Below are 12742 nucleotides of genomic sequence, written 5' to 3' on the forward strand. Positions count from 1 at the left end.
AGAAGAAAACAGAACCCAAAAAACCACAGGAATTAAATAGTCCAATTTCTTCACCGTATAGATGAGAAGAGAGAAGCCCAGAAAGTGGCAGGGACTGGCCTGGGCACACATAAGGAGTTGGGACTAGGACACAGCCATCCACTTTGAGCCCATTGCTGGTTCTACTACTGCATTAGCATTTACATAGAGGATAAGATAAATGGACATGTAGCATTTTGAGAATCAGAACGTTTTCCTGTCCCACAATATAACTGGTTTTCAACCTTCTTATAATCCTAATAACTGAATCCTGGGTAAAAGAGACTCCATTCTTTTGCATTAGATATTCTCTCATTCAGAGCTTATATAGTAGTGCAGCTGAAAAGTTTATAAATGAATTCTTAACCTGGGAGGTTATCTACTACAGAACACTAGCTCTATGCCATTACAGCAATGCCTGTGCCTCTATTTTAAAATAGAGTGTTCATTATTAAACAGTAGACTCTACGAACTATATAATTTAATACAGCATAATCCAGAATTTGTGAACAGAACTTCTGGTACAAAAAGAGTGTATAAAATCAGTGTCATGATGCAACAACCATTCCCTGCAGCCCAAAGAAGAGGCTTTAGAGTGCAAAGAGAATTAATATTTGCTGGCTCGGATGCATGACTGGCTGCACAAGGTGATTTTACTGTGCATTATACCTTAATTATAACTGCACTGTAGTCATCTGCTCTACTTCATTCCCTAATTATAGATGTAAAACACATTTCACAAATCCCACCTGTAAAAAAGATCTAAGGGATTTCATAGCAGGCTTGCTCCTCCCTCCTTCCTCCTTTCTTAGCCTCTGCACTCTTCCTTCAACACATATGGGAAGACCAAGATAATGTTTGTGATGCACTGGTCACTCCAGAAAGTCTGGGCTTTCTGACATTGTTCCATCCATTAATATCTCTCTTCTACATATTATTATACACATTGTGGCCAGCCTTTCTAAGCCATGGTCACACATGACTTCCTGTTCACATAAAATTTTCTACATGCTCTCCCTCCTACTATTTTTGAATTAGCCTTTTATTTTATTTCCAGCACTATCACTTCAAGTATCTCCTAGCTTTTTCTGTGAAGCCTGTGAGAAAGCTGTTACTGTCCTCATTTTTCAGTGGAGAAGAGAGGAGAGATGTAGAGAGTTTAAAGGTATTATTTAAGGCCACACAGTTGATCAGTGGCAGAAGTAGGTTAGAAGCCACACACACCTAGAGATATTTATTCCCATTCTTTCACACTCACTACTATCAGGTATCACTTGAGAGTGTTGTTTAAATTTCCATCGAGATAGCAGAAGTGTGCTGGAGCCAGCTCACACTGCCTCAGAAGAGCATAATACCATGGGCAACTCTTTCCAATCCCATTTTCAGTGACTTCTTATTGGGAACTGGAAGTTGACTATGTTGATAGTGTGAAATGGACACATAACATAAGAGCTCACATTTCTTGCCCAGGAGAGAGCTGTTAATAATTTACTAGGATGCTACCGAATATGGGAAATGGATCTACATGCTCTCAGAAAAGTCACATATTTAGAGCGTAACACCCTCTTCACCTCTGAAGTTGAATACTGTGAAAATGAGTACTACTCATGAATGAGGAAAAGCTAAGCAGTTCAACCAAACAAATATTACTTTCAATATTCTAAGGATAAAATAGTAATCCAAGAAAATGAGGATTCTTTCTCCAGATGGTAAGTTCAGAATTTTCCAATGAACCCTTTGGCTGTAAAACTCTCTGGTTTCCAAAGCAATCTGCAAGTTAGAAATTTAGGTGTCCAGGGAGGTTCAGGATGACGTACAGTAGTCCCAAAGCAGGAGGATCCAAAACAACACCTGGTCTTCGGCATCCAAATCTACCTCAACCAGACACTGGCATATGAGGAAATGCCTTTCTGAGCACTAGATTTGGACATTTCTGAAGGAGAGTAAATGAGCACATGTGGTCATTTTTCTTGGGTGTTAAAAGGGAAACAATTTAGAAACTTTGAAATTCCCTCTCTCCACAAAATTCTCAGACTTTCCAAAAACGTAAATTCTAGCTATGCACAAGATTGCAGCTCAGGCCCAAGAACAAAGTCATACAAAAGAACACATCTAACCTGAACTGAAGAAGGCTTTAAAACATCAACTATGGGATTAAAAATCAGCAACGACTTTCTAGGCAGAAAATGAAGTGTAAACTTTTTACCAAACATGTTGCGCAAATATCAAATCACAAGGGAATAGGAGCACAACACTAAAATTCAGTACATGTTGCCCTGATTAGAGTTTCAATTAGTTTCTCTATATAGCAAAGACAGCTGTATCAGATGGTATGTATGCTCTTTAATGGACATCTGAATTTATATATGTGCTGATCTCAAAAAATTTATTTGTGGTGACCTCCAAAGAATGTAGTCAAGACTAATAGGAAAATTAAGTATAAATATACAATCACCAGGTTCTTTAGATGCCTTTTTGCAACTCTTATTGAAGGTACTTTTGTAAAATCCCTAAAAGTTTATCCAAGTAATAGAGTACTGACCTGGTAGTAAGGAGTTTTAGTAGTCCTAGATTGAACATTAATTAGAATAAGGAATTCAGAGAGCATCTAAAGCAGGAGAAACAGTATAAGAGGCAGTAGGGTGTAATAATGAAGAGAATGGATCTGGAAGCTTGTCTACCTGATATGACTTTCACCTCTGACACTTACTAGTTGTCACACCTTCGAGAAATTACCTTAGTGCTTTGGTTTTTCTATCTGCTACATAGGTACAAGACAGTACTGCACTTCTCTTAAGGCCATTGTAATAATTAAAGAATTATACATGTAAAGCACTTAGAATTGTTTCTGACACATAGCAAGTGTACAATTCATGTTAACCTATAATACAATCAATATCCTCATTTTATAAGATAAAAAACCCCTAAAGCCCAGAGAGGTTAAACACATTATACAAATTCACATGGCAAACCAGAGACAGAATTAGGATTAGAATCCATGATCCATTTCTATTGATCACCCTTTCCCAACAGTGATGAGTAGGTTATTTGTATTTATTACATTCAACAAGTTTTGTCAAACTCTTCTGAGGGTTGGTATGCTGAAAAGGACTTGTCTAATACAAAAGAAATTACTGGTTTAATTCTCAGACAAGATCTTTGACTCTCAAAAAAATAAGTGTTTTTACCTCTTCAACACATTGTTTCTCAATCACGTGATTTTGAAATGGTATAGTATCCATTTTTGAAATACAAAAATTTATTCTTGTAACAGCAACAATAATAACTGAAAAGATCTCACAGAGTGTATGCATACAAATGATATAAAAGTGTTTGACTCATTGGGGAAAATAAATATAGTACATTTAAAACATAAAGTTGAGGAAAGATCAAATGAAGTATAAAACTTGGTGAACAAACAATTTCCAAATCCAGGGTTTTATGCAAGCAATGTCAAAGTAAGTTGTCAAAGAAAGTGATATGAGGGTTTTCTCTGTATCCCTAGAGATACGAAACTCTCTTGAAAAAAATACGGGTTACTAATACAGAATCTACTAATGAATTTTCTTGGGTAAACTCCCTAATCTTCAAATGTGAAAACTGCTTGCAGAAGAAGCTGGTAGACCTCACGAATCATGACTGCCATGATCGCTGTCACTGCTACTGTCCTGTTGCTGACTGGGCTTCCTATCACTATTCACTTTGGGTATGCTCCTACTCCTGTAAGAAAGAATATTATTAATTCATTATTTTATTGAAGCACTCCAGCTTCAAAATGAGGATGGTGGTTGGTAAGAACAGAAAGAGTCTGAGAAATCGGGCTGTGGTTACAAGTCCAAAGCCATGATACATGATGGGAATTGATGGGTTCACAAATTTCAAAGAAAGCTGAAACCCAAGATTATTGATGACCTTTCCAGGCCCAGTTGAATACAAGGATGAGGTTGAGAAAGTGAAGTGGCTCGTTGTAGCAAGAAATTGGCCAAAAGTTAAAGAAATTTGCAGGCAGATTCTAAGAACAAAAAGTAGGAAAACAGAAACAGAACAATGAGGTAATTATAAACGTAAAGTTTGAAGTAAAGGTGGATGAAGGGAGACTGATATCTCAGGAGGTAAATATAATGTTGAAGCAAGTTACAAACTTTAAGAGGGAAAACATGAAAAAAGGTCTGAGAGGAGGAAGGACTCTGAAGTGAGCTTGGACATTATCCAAACCCGCTTCATCCTTCAGCCTCTGCTTTGCTGTGGCCAAGGTTATGGTACCCTGCAAAAAGCCTTCGCAGTTATGCCTCCAATCCTTGGGAAATCCCTCTAAGATATGCCTTCAACTTGCTATTCTCCAAAAGCTGACTGTCTGGGGCCTTTAGATTCTGCCCATAGATCCAAGAAACTCTGTGATTCTGACTTCCGTCTCTACACAGACTATTCAGATGAATGCCTTACCTGTGACTGTGGTCATTCAGATTTCCTTTGACCTTGTATATCCTGGACTGCAGACCAGGCTGCACCAATACTCTGCTGGCTCTGGAATTCTAGTTTAGTCCCAGCCCTCTGATTCTCACTGGACAGTATTCAGCTGAAGACAGTGGTTTACTTCTGTTTTCAGGCTGATATCCTGATGTCAAAGGTGCTATGTATGGTTTCATAGTGTTGAAATAAGCTTATATGTATATTTGTTTGTGCCTTTTTTGGTGATTAAATACTTTTCTTTGATTAAATATTTTTCTTTGATTTTAGCCTGCTTGAAGTTCAGGTTGCGTATTGAATCTGTGGTTTCATGTTTATTACCTGCTTTCAAAAATGGCCAGAATTTCTTTCTATATGGCTTTATCTTTCACTCTCTTTCTCTCCCCTACTTCTTCTCTTGACTCCCCTTTCTTTCCCTATTTTCCTCTACCCTTCCCTTCTCTCCTCTCCCCTTACATTCCCTCCCCTATCCTGCTGTTCCCTTTTCCTCCCCTCCTCTACTCTCCCTTCCTCTCCCCTCCTCTCCTCTCCTTTCCTTCTCTACTCCAATTATATGCATACTAGATTTTATTTATTGTGTTTTGTATGTTTCTTAAAATATTTTCTTATTTTTCATCCTTTTTCTTTTTACTGCTTCAGTTTAAATATTTTATGCTGACCCGTCATTCAGTTCACTAGTCTTTTATTTTGCTTCCTGTCAACAAACAATATATTGAATTTATAAGTTCATTTCAGTATTTTACAGTTCTATAACTTCCATCTGACATTTTGTAAATTTTAAGTCTCTGGTAAAATTATTTATACCTCCTTCTATTTTTCAAAATAGTAATTCTAACTGTTTTTTTTTTTTTAAGGCAGGGTCTCACTCTATTGCCTAAGCTGAAGTGTAGTGGTACAATCACGGCTCACTGCAGCCTTGACCTCCCGGGTTTAGGTGATCCTCCTACCTCAGCCTGCAGAGTTGCTGAGACTACAAGTGTGAGCCACCACACCCAGCTAACTTCTTGTTTCTCTTTAGTATAGATGGGGTTTCACCGTGTTGCCTAGACTGGTCTGAACTCCTGAACTCAAGCAATTCACCCAGCTTGGCCTCGCAAAGTGCTGGGATTACAGGCATGAGCCATCGCACCTGGTCAATTCTAGCTATTTTTAAGTTTCTGATAGCTACATTATCTACACCACCTATGAATCTGTTTCATTTATCTACCTATTTCTCTAAGGTTTTGATCACTTGATTCTATTTTTACCATATTTTGTGATTTTAAATTTGATTTTAGCAGTTTTGGACAAAACATCTTTGAGATTCTAAATAATATTATCTTCCTCCTAAAAGGATTACAATTTCCTCTGGTAGAGAAAGTTTGAGCATATCTCTTTAATCCTGTCAGGTACTGGTTTTGGACTTCGTTAAGTCATATTTATTTCAGCTTTGCCCATACTTCGGTGGCATAGTCCTTACTCTTAATGCATGGTCCTTTAGATTTTTATCCTCTTGGGTCTCAGCCGAAAACTCTGAGTATTTACCAAGGTTTCCCCCCTTTCTGAAGCTTCAACTCCAATCTCTCTCTGTTTCCAGCACTTCATAGTTTTTAAAATCTCTGACAGTGTTTCCAGTTTCCAATCTACTGTTTTCTTATGGATTTCTAGTCCTGGATATGCCCAAATTGGCACTGGACAGGGACTCTAAGAAATATTTACAAAGACGTTGGAGTTTATTTGTGAAGGTTTGACTTCTCTGGGATCTTGTACCTTGTGTACTAGCCACTTAGGCAACCACAACCTCCAACCTCTGTCTTCTCTATCCGGTAATATGCTTTCTACTTGGTTACTTTACTTTCCACTTTCAGATACTGTACTATGAAAACTGGAAAATTCCTCCAGGTAAAATGCCAGGGTAAATTTGGAATTTTGTATTTGTACTTTTATTATTCCCAAGTTCATAGTTCTCAAATCAGGTCTCATTATTTGCTCTTATAGGCCTTTAAATACCTGCTTTATATACATACTTTTAGTAGTTACAATTGTCTTCAACAGGAAGGCTACTACAATAAAAACTATTCTGTCATGACTGAAATTCAAAGTTTATTTGATAAATTTAAATATGTAAATAAATGTTGATTTAATAATCTACATATAATTTATTTATAATCTATATATGACTTAATATATTTTCCATTTTAATAAAGTAGATTGAGGCAGCTAATAAAAAGTGCCGTTTGTGAGATTTGTTTACTAAAAAGAAATTAAACATTCAATACTAAGTAAAAGAGAACTAAGCAAACCATACAAACCATATGGTTCTGTGACTGAGTTTCTAGGTAGCCTAGGCAGAATAGGAAATATGATCCAATAGATATATTTTGTTATCAAAAATGAAAGAGTATATGCTAGTTACACAGAAAGATACTTTTTCATACAAAGAGATTTTAAATAAAAATATTTTATGTGAGATTTTCTCTAGAGGTTTTATCTAAAATGCTGAAGCAATTTCTTATATATTAAAAGTTAGAGTGATATCATTACATAATAACAGTAATATATACATAATATTAGTTTGCATTAACATCAGCTGACAATGGCCATTTAGTGAAACATAAAGTATAATATCAGCTTCTGCTTTTTCTCTTTTTTTCTCTTTATTAAGGTGTAACTGGAAAATGCAAGTTGTGTGTATTTAAGGCATACAACATGATGTTTTAATATCCACATATACTGTGAAATGATTACCACAATCAAGCTAATTAATATATCCATCAACTCACATCAAACAACACAACCTTTGTATATGTTTGTGTGTTGAGAACATTTAAGATCTACTCTTTTAGCACACTTCAAGTATTATTGTTGTTTAACTATAGTCACCATGCTATATAGATCTCCAGGATTTATTCATCCTGCATAACTGAAATTTTGTACCCTTTGAGCCACATCTCTCATTCTCCACCCCGGCTCCCCACCACCAGACCCTGGCAATCACCATTCTACTCTCTGCTTTTATGAATTCAACTTTTTAAAATTCCACATTTAAGTGAGATTGTGCAGTATCTGTCTTTCTGTGCCTGGCTTATTTCACTTAGCATAATTTCCTCTAGGTCCATCCATGTTGCCATAAATGATAGTATTTTTTTTTCTTTTGAAGGGGTAATAATCCATTGTGTATATCTACTACATAATCTTTATCCATTCATTTGTCAATGGACAGTTTATTCCACATCTTGGCTATTCTGAATAATGCTACAATGAACATAGGATTGCAAATACCTCTTCAAGTTACTAATTTTTTTTGGACATATATCCAGTAGTGGAGTTGCTGGACATACAGTAGTTATATTCTTTATTTTTGTACAAACCTTCATACTGTTTCCCATAATGGCTATTCAAATGGACATTTCCACCAACAGTGTACAAGGGTTACCTTTTCTTGACATCCTCACTGACACTTGTTATCTATTGTACTTTTTATGATAACTATTTTATCAGCTGTAAGACAATATCTTATTGTGGTTTCGCTTTACATTTCCCTGATGATTAGTGATTTGAGTATTTTTTCTTATAACTACTGATCATTTGCATGTCTTCTCTTCTATTCAGGTCCTTGCCCATTTTTAAATCAGGTTATTTGTTCTGTTGCTATTGACTTGTTTCAGTTCTTTATACATTTTGTACGAAACCCCTTATCAGATATATGGTTTGAAAGTATTTCTTCCTATTATGTAGATTATCTTTTCACTGTGTTGATTGTTTCCTTTACTGTGCAATAGCTTTTTAGTGTGATGAACCCCACTTGTTTATTTTGCTTTTGTTGGCTGAACTTTTGGAGTTACATCCAAAATATAATTTCCCACACCAGTGTCAAGAAGCTTTTCCTCTATGTTTTCTTCTAGTAGTTTTACAGCTTCAAGCGTTATGTTTAAGTTTCTAATTCATTTTGAGCTGATTTTTGTGTATTGTGGTAGACAAGAGTCCAATTTTATTCTTCTGTATGTGGATATTTTTCCTTGTAGGATTTATTAAAAGGACTATCTGTTACTCATTGTATGTTCTTAGTACCTTTATGGAAGGCCAATCAACCATATACTGTCAGTGTTTATGCCAATACCATGCTGTTTTTATTACAGTAGCTTTCTGCTATATTTTGAAATTAGGTATTATGACACCTCCAGCTTTGTTTATTCTCCTCAAATTTGCAGGTTATTTGGTGTTTTGTGGTTCCATATAATTTTAAAGATTCTTTTTTCTTATTTCTGTAAAATATGGCCTTGGAATTTTGATAGAGATTGCACTGACTCTGTATGTTGCTTTGAGTAGTGTGGGCATTTTAACAATATTAGTTCTTTAAATCCATGCATATAGGAAGTCTTTTCATGTATACGTGTCTTCTTTCATTTTAAAATCAATTTTTTGTTTTCAGTTTACAGGTCTTCTACCATATTGACTAAATTCATTCTTCAGTTTTTTTTTTAGGCTAAGTAGAATTTTCTTAATTTGATTTTTGGATAATTCATTGTTAGTATATAGAAACTCAGCTAATTAATGTAGATGGATTTTGTATCTTACAACTTTGCTGAATTTATTAATTCTAACAGGGTTCTTTTTTGGTAGTGTCTTTAGTGTTTTTTTATATATGTATACATAATGTTATCTGCAAACAGACACCATTGTATCTCTTCCTTTCTGACTCGGATGCCAATTTATTTTTCTTGGCTAATTGCTGTGGCTAGGAGTTCCAGAATTATATTAAATATAAATGGTGACAGTCAGCATTCTTCTTTCCTAATCTGAGAATAAAAGCTTTCAGCTTTTCACCGTTGAGTATGATGTTAGCTATGGCTTGTTGTATATGGTCTTCATTGTGTGAGCTACATTCTTTCTATATCTGATTTGTCGAAATTTTTACCATTAAATGATGCTATATATTGTCAAATGCTTTTTCTGGATCTATGGAGATGATCATGTAATTTTATCCTTCATTCTGTTAATGTGATATATCACGTTTATTGATTTGCGTGTTTGAGCCATCCTTGCATTCCTGAAAAAACATCTTTCTTGATTGTGCTGTATGGACCTTTTAATGTCCTGCTGAATTTTGTCTGCTAGTAGTTTGTTAAGGATTTTTGTATATATGTAAATTAGGAATGTTGACTAATTATTTTCCTTTCTTTTATTATCCTTGTCTGACTTTGCTATCAAGGTAATGCTGGCCTCATAAAGTACTTTTGGAAGTGTTCCCTCCTCTTTAATTTTTTTGAATGATTTTGACAAGAAATAGTGCTAATTATTTATAAATGTTTGTTAGAATTCACCAGTGAAGTTATCAGGTCATAGGATTTTCTTTGCTAGGAGGTTTTAGTTTACTGATTAAATCTCTTTACTCATTGTTGGCCTATTCAGATTTCCTATTTCTTCATAATTTAGTATTGGTAAATTGTGTATTTTTAGAAATTTATCCATTCCTTGACAGGAAGGAATTACAATTGTCATTTGGTTCATCATTTTCTGTATACTCAGGAGTTCTCTTTTTCCTTTCTGGCTTTTTTTGGTGTGAGTTGATGATTTTTTTTTTTTTTTTTTTTTGGATGGAGTCTCGCTCGGTTGCCCAGGCTGGAGTGCAGTGGCGCAATCTCAGCTCACTGCAAGCTCCACCTCCCGGTTTCACGCTGTTCTCCTGCCTCAGCCTCCCGAGTAGCTGGGACTACAGTTGACTGCCACCGAGTCTAGCTAATTTTTTGTATTTTTAGTAGAGACAGGGGTTTCACTGTGGTATTGATTTCCTGACCTTGTGATCTGCCCACCTCAGCTTCCCAAAGTGCTGGGATTACAGGCGTGAGCCACCATGCCTGATTTTTTTTTTTTTTTTTTTTTTTTTTTTTTTTTTGTAGTGGTTTGCTTTGATTCCTCTCCCTAGATTTTTTGGATACCTTTCATTGGTGTCTGTGTATTTGAAGAAGTAAGCACTTCTTCTAAACTTTACAGACTGATTTTGGCAAGGAAAGCCCTTTACAAGTCAGCTGGCTTAATTTTGTGTGAGCAGCTCGTTGGGTCTGTGGGTAGGTATGCTGTTTCAGTCCTCAGGTGGGCTGACCTGAATCCTGGGTCAGTTGGCAGGCAAACCTGGTTTCTGGATTCACAAGGACTTAGCTGGTGCTTTGTTCCTGTGAGGATGTCCTGGCACTAGGGAGGGCCTGGAGCCTCGGTTTGCAGGAGCCAGTCTGGCACTAATGTTAATGGAGTATGTCCACAGCAAAACCAAATGTTCACTTTACTCTCCTTCCTCTACCTTGAAAGTATCTCTCTCTACACTGCACTCCAAGAGCTTGCAGGAGGGCTGACATGGGTAGTGTGAAACTGTCCTTTATAATCTCTTCAATGTAACTTTTATCATTTCTGTGCTCCACCCAGGCACCGCAATCTCTCATCTGGATTCCTTTATCTGTTGTGAAGTTATTTTTATGTTTGGATGGTTTTTCAAATTTATTTTTTTCTGTGAAAGGATATATGCTGGAGACTCTTATACCTACCACCATATTGCTGATGTTACTTTCCTCTCTGCTATGTTTTTCTTGAGTCGTATTTTCATTCTTATAGCTTTACAAAATCAGTAAGATATAAATAATTATTTGAAATGCATATTTACTTCATTATGCTTTTAATTTTAACAACAATATATGAAGTCATTTAGGCATCATGGAATTGTGTTTTAGATACATGTATGTGTATGCATATATATATACACACACACACACACAAATATATATAAAAACACTAATCTGATAAATCTAGAAACACGTTTGTTGATAGACTGGCCTCAATATTGCTGATAAAAAGATCATATATAAGCGATCTGGTCAAACTTATTGTATGCTGTTGTAAGACTGTCCTATGTGTTAGTGGATGCAATGGCTTGCTAACACAGGTATCCTTGTGTTTGTTGAATGAAAATGAACGTATGAATAAATAAAAATGTGAATGGATTTTGGATGCAGACTTTATGATAGTGTTCACCTCCAGACAGAGCTCAATGAGCCCACCTGTGGGATTTAGAGGGCTAGGTGGGTGAGGAACCAGACATCTCAGTACTCTACTTTCTAATTTTATCAACGTATTATATAAGCCATCTGTAACATTACAGTGATACCTCAATTAAGAAAACCTTTGGAACAAAGTTCCCTTATAATCAAGTTGGCAGCATTGACAATAACTCATAAACATGCAAAGCATGCTACCATGTGTCACTCAGCTCTGTGTCAGTGTTCCAGTGAAGCTGCATGTGTACACTTGGCAGATACCATTGTGCATAGCTGCCACTAGCACACGCAATCAATAGAACTGATACCATATTCCTGTTCAACTTGTTCTCTCCTCTTGACTTTCTTTTTTCTGATCTCTTTTCAACATTAGTGGCTATATCTCCTTCCACTCAAGTATCTGATGTCCTTCTGTTCTTTAGCTTCTAATCCCCACCCTATCAAAATAAAAAGAGGTCTTGTAGATAGCTCTGCGTAATTGTGACTTGCCTGATTGATTTCAGCTAATTCTGAGGTAACACATATTTATATACTAGGCAGTGCACATTATAAAACCATACCTCCCGATAGTTCTGGGAAGGGATACCACATGGTTTAGAAAGATCACAGAGAAAGAGCGTTGCATGCTCTATGTCACTGAAGGCTGCATTGCTGAATCAACACATGCTGTTGAACAGCCAGTCCTTTTTGTTGACCCTGTGTCTACATTTACAAAATGAGAGGATCGATGATCTCTAAGGATCTTTCCAGATCTAGCTTTCTTGGATTCAGAATGCATAACTGAAAACCTATGGAGAGAATTAACTGTTTCTCTCTCAATTCCAAAAGTTGGGAGAATTGAAAATGTATAGTGCCGGCTGATGTCGTTTTATTGTGCCGAGTCACAAAAGAATTTTTTTTGAAAATATTTCTCTTGAAATATGAAATAAATTATCTCTAAGGTGCTTAGTAATAATCCCTTAGGGAAAAAGGCAGAGAATTACAAAACCAAGTGGCATGACACCAATACTATCTTCCCAGAATCTGGAGAGAGGTTTCAAGAGTCAGGACATGATTCACAGTGTTCTCTTTTCTTCTGCAATCATGGAATCATGTATCAAAATGCGGCCTTCATCACACTTTTTTCTTGAGTTTCTATAAGAATAGCTCTCTTGTTAACTCTGGACACATACTGAGTGTGAAAAAAAAATTAGTAGCTTCAAACTGCTGAAAATCCAACCAACCAACCTAAC

Source organism: Rhinopithecus roxellana, chromosome 1 (genome assembly GCF_007565055.1).
Source record: "Rhinopithecus roxellana isolate Shanxi Qingling chromosome 1, ASM756505v1, whole genome shotgun sequence".
In the NCBI taxonomy this organism is placed as follows: Eukaryota; Metazoa; Chordata; class Mammalia; order Primates; family Cercopithecidae; genus Rhinopithecus; species Rhinopithecus roxellana.